Source organism: Scyliorhinus torazame, chromosome 1 (genome assembly GCF_047496885.1).
Source record: "Scyliorhinus torazame isolate Kashiwa2021f chromosome 1, sScyTor2.1, whole genome shotgun sequence".
Classification (NCBI taxonomy): Eukaryota; Metazoa; Chordata; class Chondrichthyes; order Carcharhiniformes; family Scyliorhinidae; genus Scyliorhinus; species Scyliorhinus torazame.
In genome coordinates, this window is record NC_092707.1 from 223,107,318 (window position 1) to 223,124,688 (window position 17,371).

Sequence of the window (17,371 nt, forward strand, 5' to 3'; positions counted from 1 at the left end):
ACGTGCAGACTCCGCACAGACAATGACCCAAGCCGGAATCGAACCTGGGACCATGGATCTGTGAAGCAATTGTGCTATCCACAATGCTACCGTGCTGCCCTTAAGAACAAATAAATCTACACTATATCATTTTCCCGTAATCCATGTACCTATCCAACAGCTGCTTGAAGGTCCCTAATGTTTCCGACTCAACTACTTCCACAGGCAGTGCATTCCATGCCCCCACTACTCTCTGGGTAAAGAACCTACCTCTGATATCCCTCCTATATCTTCCACCTTTCACCTTAAATTTATGTCCCCTTGTAATGGTGTGTTCCACCTGGGGAAAAAGTCTCTGACTGTCTACTCTATCTATTCCCCTGATCATCTTATAAACCTCTATCAAGTCGCCCCTCATCCTTCTCCGCTCTAATGAGAAAAGGCCGAGCACCCTCAGCCTTTCCTCGTAAGACCTACTCTCCATTCCAGGCAACATCCTGGTAAATCTTCTTTGCACCTTTTCCAGAGCTTCCACATCCTTCCTAAAATGAGGCGACCAGAACTGTACACAGTACTCCAAATGTGGCCTTACCAAAGTTTTGTACAGCTGCATCATCACCTCACGGCTCTTAAATTCAATCCCTCTGTTAACGAACGCGAGCACACCATAGGCCTTCTTCACAGCTCTATCCACTTGAGTGGCAACTTTCAAAGATGTATGAACATAGACCCCAAGGTCTCTCTGCTCCTCCACAATGCCAAGAACTCTACCGTTAACCCTGTATTCCGCATTCATATTTGTCCTTCCAAAATGGACAACCTCACACTTTTCAGGGTTAAACTCCATCTGCCACTTCTCAGCCCAGCTCTGCATCCTATCTATGTCTCTTTGCAGCCGACAACAGCCCTCCTTACTATCCACAACTCCACCAATCTTCGCATCGTCTGCAAATTTACTGACCCACCCTTCAACTCCCTCATCCAAGTCATTAATGAAAATCACAAACAGCAGAGGACCCAGAACTGATCCCTGCGGTACACCACTGGTAACTGGGATCCAGGCTGAATATTTGCCATCCACCACCACTCTCTGACTTCTATCGGTTAGCCAGTTCGTTATCCAACTGGCCAAATTTCCCACTATCCCATGCCTCCTTACTTTGTGCAGAAGCCTACCATGGGGAACTTTATCAAATGCCTTACTAAAATCCATGTACACTACATCCACTGCTTTACCTTCATCCACATGCTTGGTCACCTCCTCAAAGAATTCAATAAGATTTGTAAGGCAAGACCTACCCCTCACAAATCCGTGCTGACTATCCCTAATCAAGCAGTGTCTTTCCAGATGCTCAGATATCCTATCCTTCAGTACCCTTTCCATTACTTTGCCTACCACCGAAGTAAGACTAACTGGCCTATAATTCCCAGGGTTATCCCTAGTTCCTTTTTTGAACAGGGGCACGACATTCGCCACTCTCCAATCCCCTGGTACCACCCCTGTTGACAGTGAGGACGAAAAGATAATTGCCAACGGCTCTGCAATTTCATCTCTTGCTTCCCATAGAATCCTTGGATATATCCCGTCAGGCCCGGGGGACTTGTCTATCCTCAAGTTTTTCAAAATGCCCAACACATCTTCCTTCCTAACTAGTATTTCCTCGAGCTTACCAATCTGTTTCACACTGTCCTCTCCAACAATATCGCCCCTCTCATTTGTAAATACAGAAGAAAAGTACTCATTCAAGACCTCTCCTATCTCTTCAGACTCAATACACAATCTCCCGCTACTGTCCTTGATCGGACCTACCCTCGCTCTAGTCATTCTCATATTTCTCACATGTGTAAAAGGCCTTGGGGTTTTCCTTGATCCTACCCGCCAAAGATTGTTAATGCCCTCTCTTAGCTCTCCTAATCCCTTTCTTCAGTTCCCTCCTGGCTATCTTGTATCCCTCCAATGCCCTGTCTGAACCTTGTTTCCTCAGCCTTACATAAGTCACCTTTTTTCTCTTAACAAGACATTCAACCTCTCTTGTCAACCATGGTTCCCTCACTCGACCATCTCTTCCCTGCCTGACAGGGACATACCTATCAAGGACACGTAGCACCTGTTCCTTGAACAAGTTCCACATTTCACTTGTGTCCTTCCCTGCCAGCCTATGTTCCCAACTTATGCACTTCAATTCTTGTCTGACAACATCGTATTTACCCTTCCCCCAATTGTAAACCTTGCCCTGTTGCACGTACCTATCCCTCTCCATTACTAAAGTGAAAGTCACAGAATTGTGGTCACTATCTCCAAAATGCTCCCCCACTAACAAATCTATCACTTGCCCTGGTTCATTACCCAGTACTAAATCCAATATTGCCCCTCCTCTGGTCGGATGGGTTTTTTTTTCTTGGGGGGAGGTGTCATGGGAATGTCACTGTAAGAAATGTTTGTCTGCTCAAGTGGCTGCAGTGATGTCAGAGTGTGGGTGGAACTGAGCTCTGGCTCTGCTTTTTAGTTTCACTTTGAGGAAAAGCTTGGGTGTGTCTGTGTTTTTTGGTTTTGTTTTAGTGTTGGAGCTGAAGCCAGCCAAAGAAGGTATCATTTCGATCTCTCTGCAATCTAAAGACTATCTCTAGATCATTTGGTGAATTCAGCGTGATAACTTCTCTCAGTAGAGAATTTAAACCTGTTGTGTTTCTGTACAAAGGGTTCTTTTTGTCTTTTGGATGTTAAAAGGAAAGTTTAAGGATTACTTAGAGTGTTATATACTTTGGGGGGGGGGGGTGTATTTGAATTGATGGGTGCTAAGATGTTCACTGCATGTTTTATAAAGGTTAACTGAGTTCATAGAATAAACATTGTTTTGCTTTAAAAATTACTTTTAAATTTCTGCTGCACCACATCTGTAGAGTGGGCCGTGTGCTCCCCATACCACAATCTAGTAAAAGCTGTGGGTCAGGTGAACTCCATGATACACTTTGGGGTTCTCTAAACTCTGGCCCATAACAAAACAAACCTGCTAATAATCCGGTGGAAGTCTGTGAAGAGTGGATGGAATTGGAATATGATTGGAATTTACATATTCAATCAAAAATACTATAGTGTTTTTAAGAACAATACAGCACAGGAACAAGTCCTTCGGCCCTCCAAGCCTGTATCATGAGTGGGTAATGATACCACCCTTGGCCAAAACTCTCAGCAATTCCTACTGCCGAATCCCTCTATACCCATCCTATCCATGTATTTGTCGAAATGCCTTTTGAATGCTGTCAATGTATCTGCTTCCACAACCTCCCCTGGCAGCGTGTTCCAGGCACTCACCACCCTCTGTGTAAAGAAAGATTTGCCTCGCCAATCTCCTCTAAACATTCCCCCACAGACCATAACATTTTTTTTTCATTTTTGTAAATTTAGAGTACCCAATTCATTTTTTTTCCAATTAAGGGGCAATTATTTAGAGTGGGCAATCCACCTACCCTGCACATCTTTTGGGTTGTGGGGATGAAACCCACGCAAACATGGGAGAATGTTCAAAATCCACACGGACAGTGACCCAGAGCCAGGATTGAACCTGGGACTTGGCGCCGTGAGGCAGCAGTGCTAACCGCTGTGCCACTGTGCTGCCCTTGCAGACCATAAATGTATGCCCTCTAATGACTGACCCCTCCACCCTGGGAAAGAGTGCCTGTCCATCCACTCCATCCATGCCTGGCATAATCGTGTAGACCTCTATCAGGTCGCCCCTCAACCTCCGTCGTTCTAATGAAAATAGTCCGAGTCTATTCAGCCTCTCCGCATAGCTAACACCCGCCAGACCAGGCAACATTCGGGTAAACCTGCTTGCACCCTCTCAAAAGCCTCAACATCCTCTGGTAGTGTGGCGACCAGAATTGTGCGCAAATATTCCAAGCACAGCCTCACCAAGGTTCTATACAACTGTAGCATGACTTGCCATAATCAAAGACCCCTCCCACTCAACTTACTCACTCTTCCAACTTCTTCCATCGGGCAGGAGATACAAAAGTCTGAGAACATGCACGAACAGGCTCAAAAACAGCTTCTTCCCCACTGTTACCAGACTCCTAAACAACCCTCTTATGCACTGACTTGAGTAACACTACACCCCTGTATGCTTCACCAGATGTTGGTGTTTATGTAGTTACACTGTGTACCTTGTGTTGCCCTATTATGTATTTTCTTTTCTTTTCATGTACTTAATGATCTGTTGAGCTGCTCACAGAAAAATACTTTTCATTGTACTTGGTACACGTGACAATAAACCAATCCAATCCAATCCAATCCAGAGCCTTCACATTCTTCTGGTAGTGTGGTGACCAGAATTGTGCGCAATATTGCAAGTGCTGCCTTACCAAGGTTCTATACAACTGTAGCATGACTTGCCAGTTTTTATACTCGATGCCCCATCCAATGAAGGCAAGCAATCCATATGCTTTCTTGATGACCTTGTCCACTTGTGTTGCCACTTTCAAAGATCTGTGGACCTGTTCCCCCAGATCACTCTGACTTTCTATATTACTAAGAATTTACGGTATATTTCCCCTCTATGTTAGACCTGCCAAAATGCATTACCTTATATTTGTCCGGATTAAACTCCATTTGCCATTTCTCCGTCGAAGTCTCCAACCTATCTATGTCCTGCTGCATCCTCTGACAATCCTCAACATTATCTGCTACTCCACCAACCTTGGTGTCATCTGGGAACTTATTAATCAGAGCAGCTACATTTTCCTCCAAATCGTTTATGTATACTACAAACAAGAGGCCCCAGCACCGACCCTTGTGGAACACTAGTCACAACCTTCCATTCAGAAAAACACCCTTCTACTGCTACCCTCTGCCTTCTGTGACCGAGCCAGTTCTGTATCCATCTTGTCATCTCACCTCTGACCCCATGTGACTTAAATAATAATAATCACTTGTTGTCACAAATAGGCTTCAGTGAAGTTACTGTGAAAAGCCCCTAGTCGCCACATTCCGGCACCTGTTCGGGGAGGCTGGTACAGGAATTGAACCCGCGCTGCTGCATTGTTCTGCATTACAAGCCACTATTTAACTGTGCTAAACCAGCCCCTAACTTCACCTTTTGTACCAGTCTGCCATGAGGCACCTTGTCAAAGGCTTTATTGAAATCCATGTAAACAACACCTTTGTAACCTCCTCAAAAAACCTGATCAAGTTAGTGAGGCATAACCTCCCCTTCACAAAACCATGCTGTTTATCCCTAATGAGTCCATTTGTTTCCAAATGGGTATAAATGTTGTCCCTGAGTTCTCTCCAAAATTTACAACTCCCGACGTGAGGCTTACCGGCCTTTAGTTTCCAGGATGATCCCTGCTACCGTTCTTAAACAACGGTACCACATGAGCTATTTTCCAGTCCTCTGGGACCTCACCTGTAGCCAATAAGGATACAAAGATGTCAGTATAGGCCCAGGTAATTTCCTCCCTTGCTTCCCTCTGTATTCTGGGATAGATCCCATGAGTGAGGCCCAGGAGAGTTATCTACCTTAATATATTTTAAAACACCCAATACCATCTCCTTTTTGACGTCAACATGACCTACACTATCCACGCACCCGACCCAAGAATCATCATCAATGAAGTCCTTGTCTTTGGTGAACACTGATGCAAAGTACATATTTAGAACCTCGCCCATTTCCTCTGGCTCAACACATAGATACCCGCCACTCTCCTTAAGTGGTCCAATCCTTTCCCTGGCCACCCTCTTGCTTTTTACATATGAATAAAAAGCTTAGACACATCCAGAGTGGGAATTGCAACTTGGTAATTTGGTGCAGTGAGGTAATCAGGAAAGGTAAGTGGTACGTCTAATTCTGTTGTTTTTCAGTTAAAAGTGCAGTGTGTACCTTTGTGTCTGATTGGCTGAAGCTGCCCCCATCCTAATTGCTGTGAGGCAGTTATCTGTCAGTCACCTGAGGCCTGTTTAGGGGCACAAAGGTGCACATTGTATTCTTCTCTTTGAAACATAAGTAGTTTGAGTCACCCTGGTTAGCTGAGGTCTGTATAAAAGACAGACAGAATGCGCACGCAGTAAGCTGTGCGCAGGTCAAGGAGACACAGCCTGAGTGAGTGAGACACATCCAGAGTGGGAATTGCCACTTGGTAATTTGGTGCAGTGAGGTAATCAGGAAAGGTAAGTGGGACGTCTAATTCTGTTGTTTTTCAGTTAAAAGTGCAGTGTGTACCTTCGTGTCTGATTGGCTGAAGCTGCCCCCACCCTAATTGCTGAGAGGCAGTTATCTGTCAGTCACCTGAGGCCTGTTTAGGGGCACAAAGGTGCACATTGTATTCTTCTCTTTGAAACATATGTAGTGTGCGTCACCCTGGTTAGCTGGGGTCTGTATAAAAGACAGACAGAAAGCGCACGCAGTAAGCTTTGCGCAGGTTAAGGAGACACAGCCTGAGTGAGTGAGACACTTCCCGAGTTAATTGCAACTTGGTAATTTGGTGCAGTGAGGTAATCAGGAAAGGTAAGTGGTAAGTCTAATTCTGCTGTTTTTCAGTTAAAAGTGCAGTGTGTAGCTTTGTGTCTGATTGGCTGAAGCTGCCCCCACCCTAATTGCTGAGAGGCAGTTATCTGTCAGTCACCTGAGGCCTGTTTAGGGACACAAAGGTGCACACTGTATTCTTCTCTTTGAAACATAAGTAGTGTGAGTCACCCTGGTTAGCTGAGGTCTGTATAAAAGACAGACTGAAAGCGCACGCAGTAAGCTTTGCACAGGTCAAGGAGACACAGCCTGAGTGAGTGAGACACATCCAGAGTGGGAATTGCAACTTGGTAATTTGGTGCAGTGAGGTAATCAGGAAAGGTAAGTGGTAAGTCTAATTCTGCTGTTTTTCAGTTAAAAGTGCAGTGTGTAGCTTTGTGTCTGATTGGCTGAAGCTGCCCCCACCCTAATTGCTGAGAGGCAGTTATCTGTCAGTCACCTGAGGCCTGTTTAGGGGCACAAAGGTGCACATTATATTCTTCTCTTTGAAACTTAAGTAGTGTGAGTCACCCTGGTTAGCTGAGGTCTGTATAAAAGACAGACAGAATGCGCACGCAGTAAGCTTTGTGCAGGTCAAAGAGACACAGCCTGAGTGAGTGAGACACATCCAGAGCGGGAATTGCAACTTGGTAATTTGGTGCAGTGAGGTAATTTGGTGCAGAGTGGGAGAAGATGCTTTTTCCCTACTGTTTTGTTCTCTTCAGGCCTGTAACTGTTAATTTGCAGGGGGAGAACCAGAGAGCATCCTGGGAAGGTAAGTGATTTTCATTTTTATTACCTTTTCAAATTGTGTGTGGGGGGGAAACTGAAGTGACATCACAGTAAAGCTGTGACCTGATTGGCTGGTTGGGGATCTACACAAAATTTATAAATTAAACATTGTTAAACTAATTAAACATAATTACTTAATTATAATTATAAGAAGAGGTGTTGGCAATTCTGGACAGGCTGAAAATAGATAAGTCCCCGGGACCTGATGGGATTTATCCTAGGATTCTCTGGGAGGCCAGGGAAGAGATTGCTGGACCATTGGCTTTGATTTTTATGTCATCATTGGCTACAGGAATAGTGCCAGAGGACTGGAGGATAGCAAATGTGGTCCCTTTGTTCAAAAAGGGGAGCAGAGACAACCCCGGCAACTATAGACCGGTGAGCCTCACGTCTGTAGTGGGTAAAGTCTTGGAGGGGATTATAAGAGACAAGATTTATAATCATCTAGATAGGAATAATATGATCAGGGATAGTCAGCATGGCTTTGTGAAGGGTAGGTCATGCCTCACAAACCTTATTGAGTTCTTTGAGAAGGTGACTGAACAGGTAGACGAGGGTAGAGCAGTTGATGTGGTGTATATGGATTTCAGCAAAGCGTTTGATAAGGTTCCCCACGGTAGGCTATTGCAGAAAATACGGAGGCTGGGGATTGAGGGTGATTTAGAGATGTGGATCAGAAATTGACTAGCTGAAAGAAGACAGAGGGTGGTGGTTGATGGGAAATGTTCAGAATGGAGTTCAATCACAAGTGGAGTACCACAAGGATCTGTTCTGGGGCCGTTGCTGTTTGTCATTTTTACCAATGACCTAGAAGAAGGCGCAGAAGGGTGGGTGAGTAAATTTGCAGACGATACTAAAGTCGGTGGTGTTGTCGATAGTGTGGAAGGAAGTAGCAGGTTACAGAGGGATACAGATAAGCTGCAGAGCTGGGCTGAGAGGTGGCAAATGGAGTTTAATGTAGAGAAGTGTGAGGTGATTCACTTTGGAAGGAATAACAGGAATGTGGAATATTTGGCTAATGGAAAAGTTCTTAAAAGTATGGGTGAGCAGAGGGATCTAGGTGTCCATGTCCATAGATCCCTGAAAGTTGCCACCCAGGTTGATAGGGTTGTGAAGAAGGCCTATGGAGTGTTGGCCTTTATTGGTAGAGGGATTGAGTTCCGGAGTCAGGAGGTCATGTTGCAGCTGTACAGAACTCTGGTACGGCCGCATTTGGAGTATTGCGTACAGTTCTGGTCACCGCATTATAGGAAGGACGTGGAGGCTTTGGAGCGGGTGCAGAGGAGATTTACCAGGATGTTGCCTGGTATGGAGGGAAAATCTTATGAGGAAAGGCTGATGGACTTGAGGTTGTTTTCGTTGGAGAGAAGAAGGTTAAGAGGAGACTTAATAGAGGCATACAAAATGATTAGGGGGTTGGATAGGGTGGACAGTGAGAGCCTTCTCCCGCGGATGGAAATGGCTGGCATGAGGGGACATAACTTTAAACTGAGGGGTAATAGATATAGGACAGAGGTCAGAGGTAGGTTCTTTACGCAAAGAGTAGTGAGGCCGTGGAATGCCTGCTACAGTAGTGAACTCGCCAACATTGAGGGCATTTAAAAGTTTATTGGATAAACATATGGATGATAATGGTATAGTGTAGGTTAGATGGCTTTTGTTTCGGTGCAACATCGTGGGCCGAAGGGCCTGTACTGCGCTGTATTGTTCTATGTTCTATATGTTCTATAATTTAGGGGGGTATCTGAGCCAAAGATCGGAGAGTACTGTATTTAGCTTTCAAATTTATAGTAGAAATCTAGTGCCAGGAAACATATAGTTAACAGTAACTTTTTTTTTAAATTTAAATTTAATTTACTAATTAATTGATGCAATGTCAATTAGAGGGGTGCAGTGCTCTGACTGTGAGATGTGGCAGTTCCGGGAGGCTTCCAGCGTCCTGGATGGCTTCATCTGCAGAAAGTGCACCCAACTAGAGCTCCGCACAGGCTGCATGGTTCGGTTGGAGCAGCAGTTGGATGCACTTAGGAGCATGCAAGTGGCGGAAAGCGTCATAGATAGCAGTTATATAAATGTGGTCACACCCAAGGTGCAGGCAGAGAAATGGGTGACCACCAGAAGGGGCAGGCAGTCAGTGCAGGAATCCCCTGTGGTTGTCCCCCTCTCGAACAGGTATACCCCTTTGAATACTGTCGGGGGGGATAGCCTATCAGGGGAAAACAGCGGCAGCCAGAGCAGTGGCACCACGGCTGACTCTGATGTTCAGCAGGGAGGGTCAAAGCGCAGAAGAGCAATAGTCATAGGGGACTCTATAGTCAGAGGCACAGATAGGCGCTTCTGTGGACGTGAAAGAGACTCCAGGGAGGTATGTTGCCTCCCTGGTGCCAGGGTCCAGGATGTCTCAGAACGGGTAGCGGGCATCCTGAAGTGGGATGGCAAACAGGCAGAGGTCATTGTACATATTGGGACTAACAACATAGGCAGGAAGGGGCATGAGGTCCTGCAGCAGGAGTTCAGGGAGCTAGGCAGCAAGTTAAAAGACAGGACCTCTGGGGTTGTAATCTCGTGTTTACTCCCACGTGCCAGTGAGGCTAGAAATAGGAAGATAGAGCAACTAAACATGTGGCTAAACAGCTGGTGTAGGAGGCAGGGTTTCCGTTATCTGGACCATTGGGAGCTCTTCCAGGGTAGGTGTGACCTGTATAAGAAGGACGGGTTGCATCTAAACTGGAGAGGCATAAATATCCTGGCCGCGAGGTTTGCGAGTGTCACACAGGAGGGTTTAAACTAGTATGGCAAGGGGTTGGGTACCGGAGCAATAGGTCAGAAGGTGAAAGCATTGAGGGAGAACTAGGGAATAGGGCCAGTATGGCTCTGAGGAAGAGCAGACAGGGAGATGTTGCTAAAAACAGCGGGTCTGGTAGCCTGAAGTGCATATGTTTTAATGCAAGAAGTATTACGGGTAAGACAGATGAACTTAGAGCTTGGATTAGTACTTGGAACTATGATGTTATTGCAGATACAGAGCCCTGGTTGAGGGAAGGACAGGATTGGCAGCTAAAGGTGACAATTTTGAATTCTTTACCCGTCAGTCTGGCCTCAATAAAACTCGAGATGGATTTGTAGGTATAGTATTATTTATTTTTAACCAACTTGCAAGACTGACTCGCTCCACAGAGATTCAGAACACACAAGCGGTCTCCTGGAGCTCCAGAGCCGAGTGCTATCGGAGACAAAGAAACCTTTACAAATCTTATTCAAATGGCATCAAGTTTCACTTACAAGATTCCCAGAGGTCATCCTATACACCTCCTGACCTGGCCATATATCCTGATTGGCTCACTTCGCATTCCTTAACCCTGGGCCTCTTGTTACCCAGCATCCTTTTCCCCATCCTTGCCATGCTTTCTGAATCCCTTTGTCCTTTGTTTATCAACTCATTACTATCAGACTGGCTCACATCTACATTATTGTAACTAATATTTGAACTAACTTTTATATCACATTCGTTTGTTCAATTCCTCAAACGTTCCAGGATTTAGATGTTTCAGGCGGGATAGAGGGGGATATAAAAGGGGTGGAGGAGTTGTGCTACTGGTTAGGGAGAATATCACTGCTGTACTACGGGAGGACACCTCAGAGGGCAGTGAGGCTATATGGGTAGAGATCAGGAATAAGAAGGGTGCAGTCACAATGTTGGGGGTTTACTACAGGCCTCCCAACAGCCAGTGGGAGATAGAGGAGCAGATAGGTAGACATATTTTGGAAACAAGTAAAAACAACAGGTTTGTTGTGATGGGAGACTTCAACGTCCCCAATATTGACTGGGACTCACTTAGTGCTAGAGGTTTCGATGGGGCAGAGTTTGTAAGGAGCATCCAGGAGGGCTTCTTAAAACAATATGTAGACAGTCCAAATAGTGAAGGGGCTGTACTGGACCTGGTATTGGGGAATGAGCCCGGCCAGGTGGTAGAAGTTTCAGGAGGGGAGCATTTCAGGAACAGTGACCACAATTCAGTAAGTTTTAAAGTGCTGGAGGACAAGGATAAGAGTGGTCCTAGCGTGAATGTGCTAAATTGGGGGAAGGCTAATTATAACAATATTAGGCGGGAACTGAAGAACCTAGATTGGGGGTGATGTTTGAGGGTAAATCAACATCTGACATGTGGGAGGCTTTCAAATGTCAGTTGAAAGGAATTCAGGACTGGCATGTTCCTGTGCGGAAGAAGGATAAATACCGCAAATTTCGGGAACCTTGGATATCGAGAGATATTGTAGGCCTCATCAAAAAGTAAAAGGAGGCATTTGTCAGGGCTTGAAGGCTGGTAACAGACGAAGCCTGTGTGGAATATAAGGAAAGTAGGAAGGAACTTAAGCAAGGAGTCAGGAGGGCTAGAAGGGGTCACGAAAAGTCATTGGCAAATAGGGTTAAGGAAAATCCCAAGGCTTTTTACACGTACATAAAAAGCAAGAGGGTGGCCAGGGAAAGGGTTGGCCCACTGAAGGAGAGGCAAGGGAATCTATGTGTGGAGCCAGAGGAAATGGGCGAGGTACTAAATGAATACTTTGCATCAGTATTCACCAAAGAGAAGGAATTGGTGGATGTTGAGTCTGGAGAAGGGTGTGTAGATAGCCTGGGTCACATTGAGATCCAAAAAGACGAGGTGTTGGGCGTCTTGAAAAATATTACGGTAGATAAGCCCCCAGGGCCTGATGGGATCTACCCCAGAATACTGAAGGAGGCTAGAGAGGAAATTGCTGAGGCCTTGACAGAAATCTTTGGATCCTCACTGTCTTCAGGTGATGTCCCGGAGGACTGGAGAATAGCCAATGTTGTTCATTTGTTTAAGAAGGGTTGCAAGGATAATCCAGGGAACTACAGGCCGGAGAGCCTTACGTCAGTGGTAGGGAAATTACTGGAGAGAATTCTTCAAGACAGGATCTACTCCCATTTGGAAGCAAATGGATGTATTAGTGAGAGGCAGCATGTTTTGTGAAGGGGAGGACGTGTCTCACTAACTTGATAGAATTTTTCGAAGAGGTCACAAAGATGATTGATGCAGGTAGGGCAGTGGATGTTGTCTATATGGACTTCAGTAAGGCCTTTGACAAGGTCCCTCATGGTAGACTGGTACAAAAGGTGAAGTCACACAGGATCAGGGGTGAGCTGGCAAGGTGGATACAGAACTGGCTCGGTCATAGAAGGCAGAGAGTAGCAATGGAAGGGTGCTTTTCTAATTGGAGGGCTGTGACTAGTGGTGTTCCGCAGGGATCAGTGCTGGGACCTTTGCTGTTCATAGTCTATAAAAATGATTTGGAGGAAAATGTAACTGGTCCGATTAGTAAGTTTGCAGACGACACAAAGGTTAGTGGAATTGCGTATAGCAATGAGGACTGTCAGAGGATACAGCAGGATTTTAGATCGTTTGGAAACTTGGGCGGAGAGATGGCAAATGGAGTTTAATCCGGACAAATATGAGGTAATGCATTTTGGAAGGTCTAGTGCAGGTAGGGAATATATAGTGAATGGTAGAACGCTCAAGAGTATTGAAAGTCAGAGAGATCTAGGTGTATAGGTCCATAGGTCACTGAAATGGGCAACACAGGTGGAGAAGGTAGTCAAGAAGGCATATGGCATGCTTGCCTTCATTGGCCGGGGCATTGAGTATAAGAATTGGCAAGTCATGTTGCAGCTGTATAGAACCTTAGTTAGGCCACACTTGGAGTATAGTGTTCAATTCTGGTTGCCACATTACCAGAAGGATGTGGAGACTTTAGAGAGGGTGCAGAAGAGATTTACCAGGATGTTGCCTGGTAAGGAGGGCATTAGCTATGAGGAGCGGTTGAATAAACTTGGTTTGTTCTCACTGGAACGACGGAGGTTGAGGTCTACAAAATTATGAGGGGCAGAGATAAAGTGGATACTCAGAGGCTTTTCCCCAGGATAGAGGGGTAAATTACTAGGAGTTTAAGGTGTGATGGGCAAGGTTTAGAGGAAATGTACGAGGTAAGTTTTTTACACAGAGAGTAGTGGGTAGTGGGTGCCCGGGACTCGCTGCCGGAGGAGGTGGTGGAAGCAGGGACAATAGTGACATTGAAGAGGCATCTGGACAAATGCATGAATAGGATGGGAATAGAGGGATACGGACCCAGAAAGTGTAGAAGATTTTAGTTTAGACGGGCAGCATGGTCGGCATGGGCTTGGAGGGCCGAAGGGCCTGTTCCCGTGCTGTACTTTTCTTTGTTCGTTCTTTGTTTAGGGATTCACCTTAATCCTACTTGCCAAAGACTTTTCATGACCAATCTTAGCATTCCTAATTTCCCGCTTAAGTACCTTCCTACTTTCTTGAAACTCCTCAAGGGTTTTGACTGTCCCCTCCCTTCTAGACTGTACAAAAGCCTCCTTTTTCTTTTTGATGAGGTTCACAATATCCCTTGTTAACCAAGGCTCCCTAAAATTCCCATACTTATCCTTCTTTCTCTCAGGAACGTGACTTTCCTGAATCATAATCAGCTGTCACTTGAAAGACTCCCACATTTATGATGTTGATTTACCCTCCAACAGCCACACCCAATCCAAATTCTTCAATTCCTGTCCAATGTTATCGTAATTTGTCTTTCCCAAATTTAGCACCTTAATCCGAGGGTTACCTTCACCCCTATCCAAAAGTACCCTAAAACTTACGGAATTATGGTCACTACTCCCAAAAACATTCCCTACTGAAACCTCAACCACCTGTCCAGGCTCATTCCCCAATACCAGGTCCTGTACTGCCTCTTCCCGAGTTGGACAATCTACATATTGCATCAAGAAGCCTTCCTGGATACACCTTAAAAACTCTGCCCCATCCAAGCAACTAGCACTAAATGAGTCCCAGTCAATATAGGGGAAGTTAAAATCCGCAACCACAACAACCCTGTTACTTTTGCACCTATCCAAAATCTCTCTACCTATCTGCTCCTCTATCTCTTGCTGGAAGTTTGAGGACCTGTAATAAACCCCCAACACTGTGATTGCCCCTTTCTGTTCATAAGCTCTATCCAGATTGTCTCATTGTATGAGCCGTCCGAAGTGTCCTCCCGCTGTACGTGATAAAATTTTCCTTTTTAAAAAAAAAAATTCTCCTTTTTCACATTTTTTCCCACATTTACATCCATCAACAATAAACAATAATCAGCAAGATATGTCAGTCCCCATAATAACAACGATCCCATCTACCCACCAACCCCCAAACCTCAACTCGCATGTTTACATAAACAAATGACAAAAAGGAATCAGGGATTACCCGTAGTCACCCTTAATCTTACACAGCTCCCCCCCCCCCCCCCCCTCCCTCCCCCCACCCCGGTCTCCAGCTCCTCCTGTCCACTGCCTCTTCTAAAACTCCTCCTCCCAACCTCGGTTCCTTCCCCCCAACTTTCCACCCCGGCTAGACCACTCGGACCCTGTTCTGCCAGGCTCCGATGGCCGCAGCCCCTCCCCCCACCTCACTCCCGTTCACTGGCCGGCTTAAACCGGCCAGCGTGGAGGCCCCCGCCCGGGTCCCTTTCCCACTTGCCCGGCCCTAGGAAAGCCCAAAGATCCCCTTTTCACACACAAACCTCGCATATCCACCTACACCCCAAAGAACCCTCATTTCGAGTGAAAGTCCCGTCCCTTCCCTTGTCCAAATATATACCACATTGGCTCCTTTAGTCTCTACACCCGCGCGCAGTGATACAAAAAAGAAGAAAATACAGTCATGAGGTTACATCGGCACATGGCCATTCCTCAATTTGTCAGTTCTGCCACAGTCCTTCTGCTTTTGCAAACTCCTCCGCTGCTTACGCCGTTCCAAAATAAAAGTCCCTGAGCTTGTAAGTCACCCTCAGCTTCGCTGGATATACAATGCCACACCGCACCTTGCTAATGTACAGTGCCCTCTTCACCCGGTTGAAGGCAGCCCGCCTCCTTGCCAGCTCCACCGTAAAGTCCTGGTATACACGTATACCAGCTCCAGCCCACTGCACCACCCGCTTCTGCTTGGCCCAGCTCAGGACCTTCTCCTTCACACTGTACCTACGGAAGCACAGAGTCACTGCCCTTGGCAGCTCACTCACCTTTGGTACAGGCCTCCACGACCGATGAGCCCGATCCAGTTCATATCGGGAGGGATCCTCCCCCTCCCCCAATAGTTTTGCCAACATCGCGGCAAAATACTCAGTCAGCTTCGGTCCTTCAACTCCTTCGGGCAGCCCCACAATCCTCAAATTCTGTCGCCTGGATCTGTTTTCCAGGTCTTCCATTTTTCCTCGCAGATCCTTGTTAGTATCCATCACCTTCCGCATCTCTTTCCCCATCGAGGCAAGTTGATCACCGTGCTGCAATAACGTCTCCTCCACTTCCTTCAGCGCCTCCCCTTGCTCTCGCACCTCCGCCACTGCGCTCGCTACCTCCGTCCTCACCGGGGAAACCGCCACCTCCACCAGCACACTCAAAACCTCCCTCATCTCCTTCCTCACCGTCTCCATGCATTTCGCAATCTGTGCCAACTGCTTTTCAAATTCTGCAGCCATCAGCTTAGTTATTTCTTCAGCCGTAAGCAGTGCGGCCTTCCCTGGTGCTCCAGCCTCCATTTTCCTTGGTGACCCCGCGGTGACCTTTCCACTCCCCGACGGACCTTCAGCTTTTTTTTCCCGGCCGTTTTCTTGCTCACCCTCGACATTTTTCTTTGTTCTTTTGTTCCTCCTGTGTCTTCACTGTGCCTCCTCCGTGCCTTCTCCCTGCTTCTGCCGCCTCCGTGGACCCTGGGACCGGGCTTAAAGCCCCGAAAATGCCGTTGCCGAATGGGAGCCCTCCATTGTGCGGCCTCCTCCCGCCCGCCGTCACCGGAAGTCCGATAATATTTTCCTTCAGCAGTAATGCTACTCCTCTACCCCTTTAACATCCCCCTCTATCTCTCCTGAAGCATCTATATCCTCCAAAGTTCAGCTGCCAATCCTGCCATTCCTTTAACCACGTTTCTGTGATAGCCACAACATCATAGTTCCAAATACTAATCAATGCTCTCAGTTCATCTGCCTTACCTGCTATACTTCTGGCATTGAAACAAACATACTTCAGACCACTGCATTTGAGCAGGGTGATGTTGTTGTCCTCTTATTTTTGTTCTCTATCTCCCCTTCAGTTATTACACCTTCTAAGCTAATGCTCCGGTTCCCACCCACCTGCCATACTGGTTTAAATTCTCCCAAGTGACTCTAGCAAACCTCCCAGCCAGGACATTGGTGCCCTTCCAGTTTAGATGCAACCTGTCATAGATATCATAGAATTTACAGTGCAGAAGGAGGCCATTCGGCCCATCGAGTCTGCACCGGCCCTTGCAAACAGCACCCTACTCAAGCCCACGCCCCCACCCCATCCCTGTAACTCAGTAACCCCACCTAACCTTTTTGGATACTAAGGGCAATTTATCATGGCCAATCCACCTAACCTGCACATCTTTGGACTGTGGGAGGAAACCGGAGCACCCAGAGGAAACCCCGACACACACGGGAGAACATGCAGACTCCGCGTTTGAGCAGACAGGGTCACCCAAGCCAAGTATTGGGACCCTGGAGCTGTGAAGCAACTGTGCTAACCACTGTGCTACTTTCCTTCTTGTACAGGTCTCACCTCCTCCGGAAGACATCCCAATAGTCCAGAAGTCTTTAAATTGATCAGCAATTTGAAAACACAGAACGAAGAACAAAGAAAGGTACAGGACAGGGACAGGTCCTTCGGTCCTCCAAGCCTGCACCAACCATACTGCCTGTCTAACCTAAAGCCTTCTGCACTTCTGAGGTCCGTATCCCTCTATTGCCATCCTATTCATGTATGTGTCAAGACTCCCCTTAAATGTCACTCCCGTACCTGCTTCCACCACCTCTGGCAGTGAGTCCGAGGCACCACTACCCTCTATGAAAAGTACGTCCCTCACACATCTGCTTTAAACATTTCCCCTCGTACCTTTGATCTGTGTCCTTTAGAACAAAGAACAAAGAAAATTACAGCACAGGAACAGGCCCTTCGGCCCTCCCAGCCTGCGCCGATCCAGATCCTTTATCTAAACCTGTCGCCT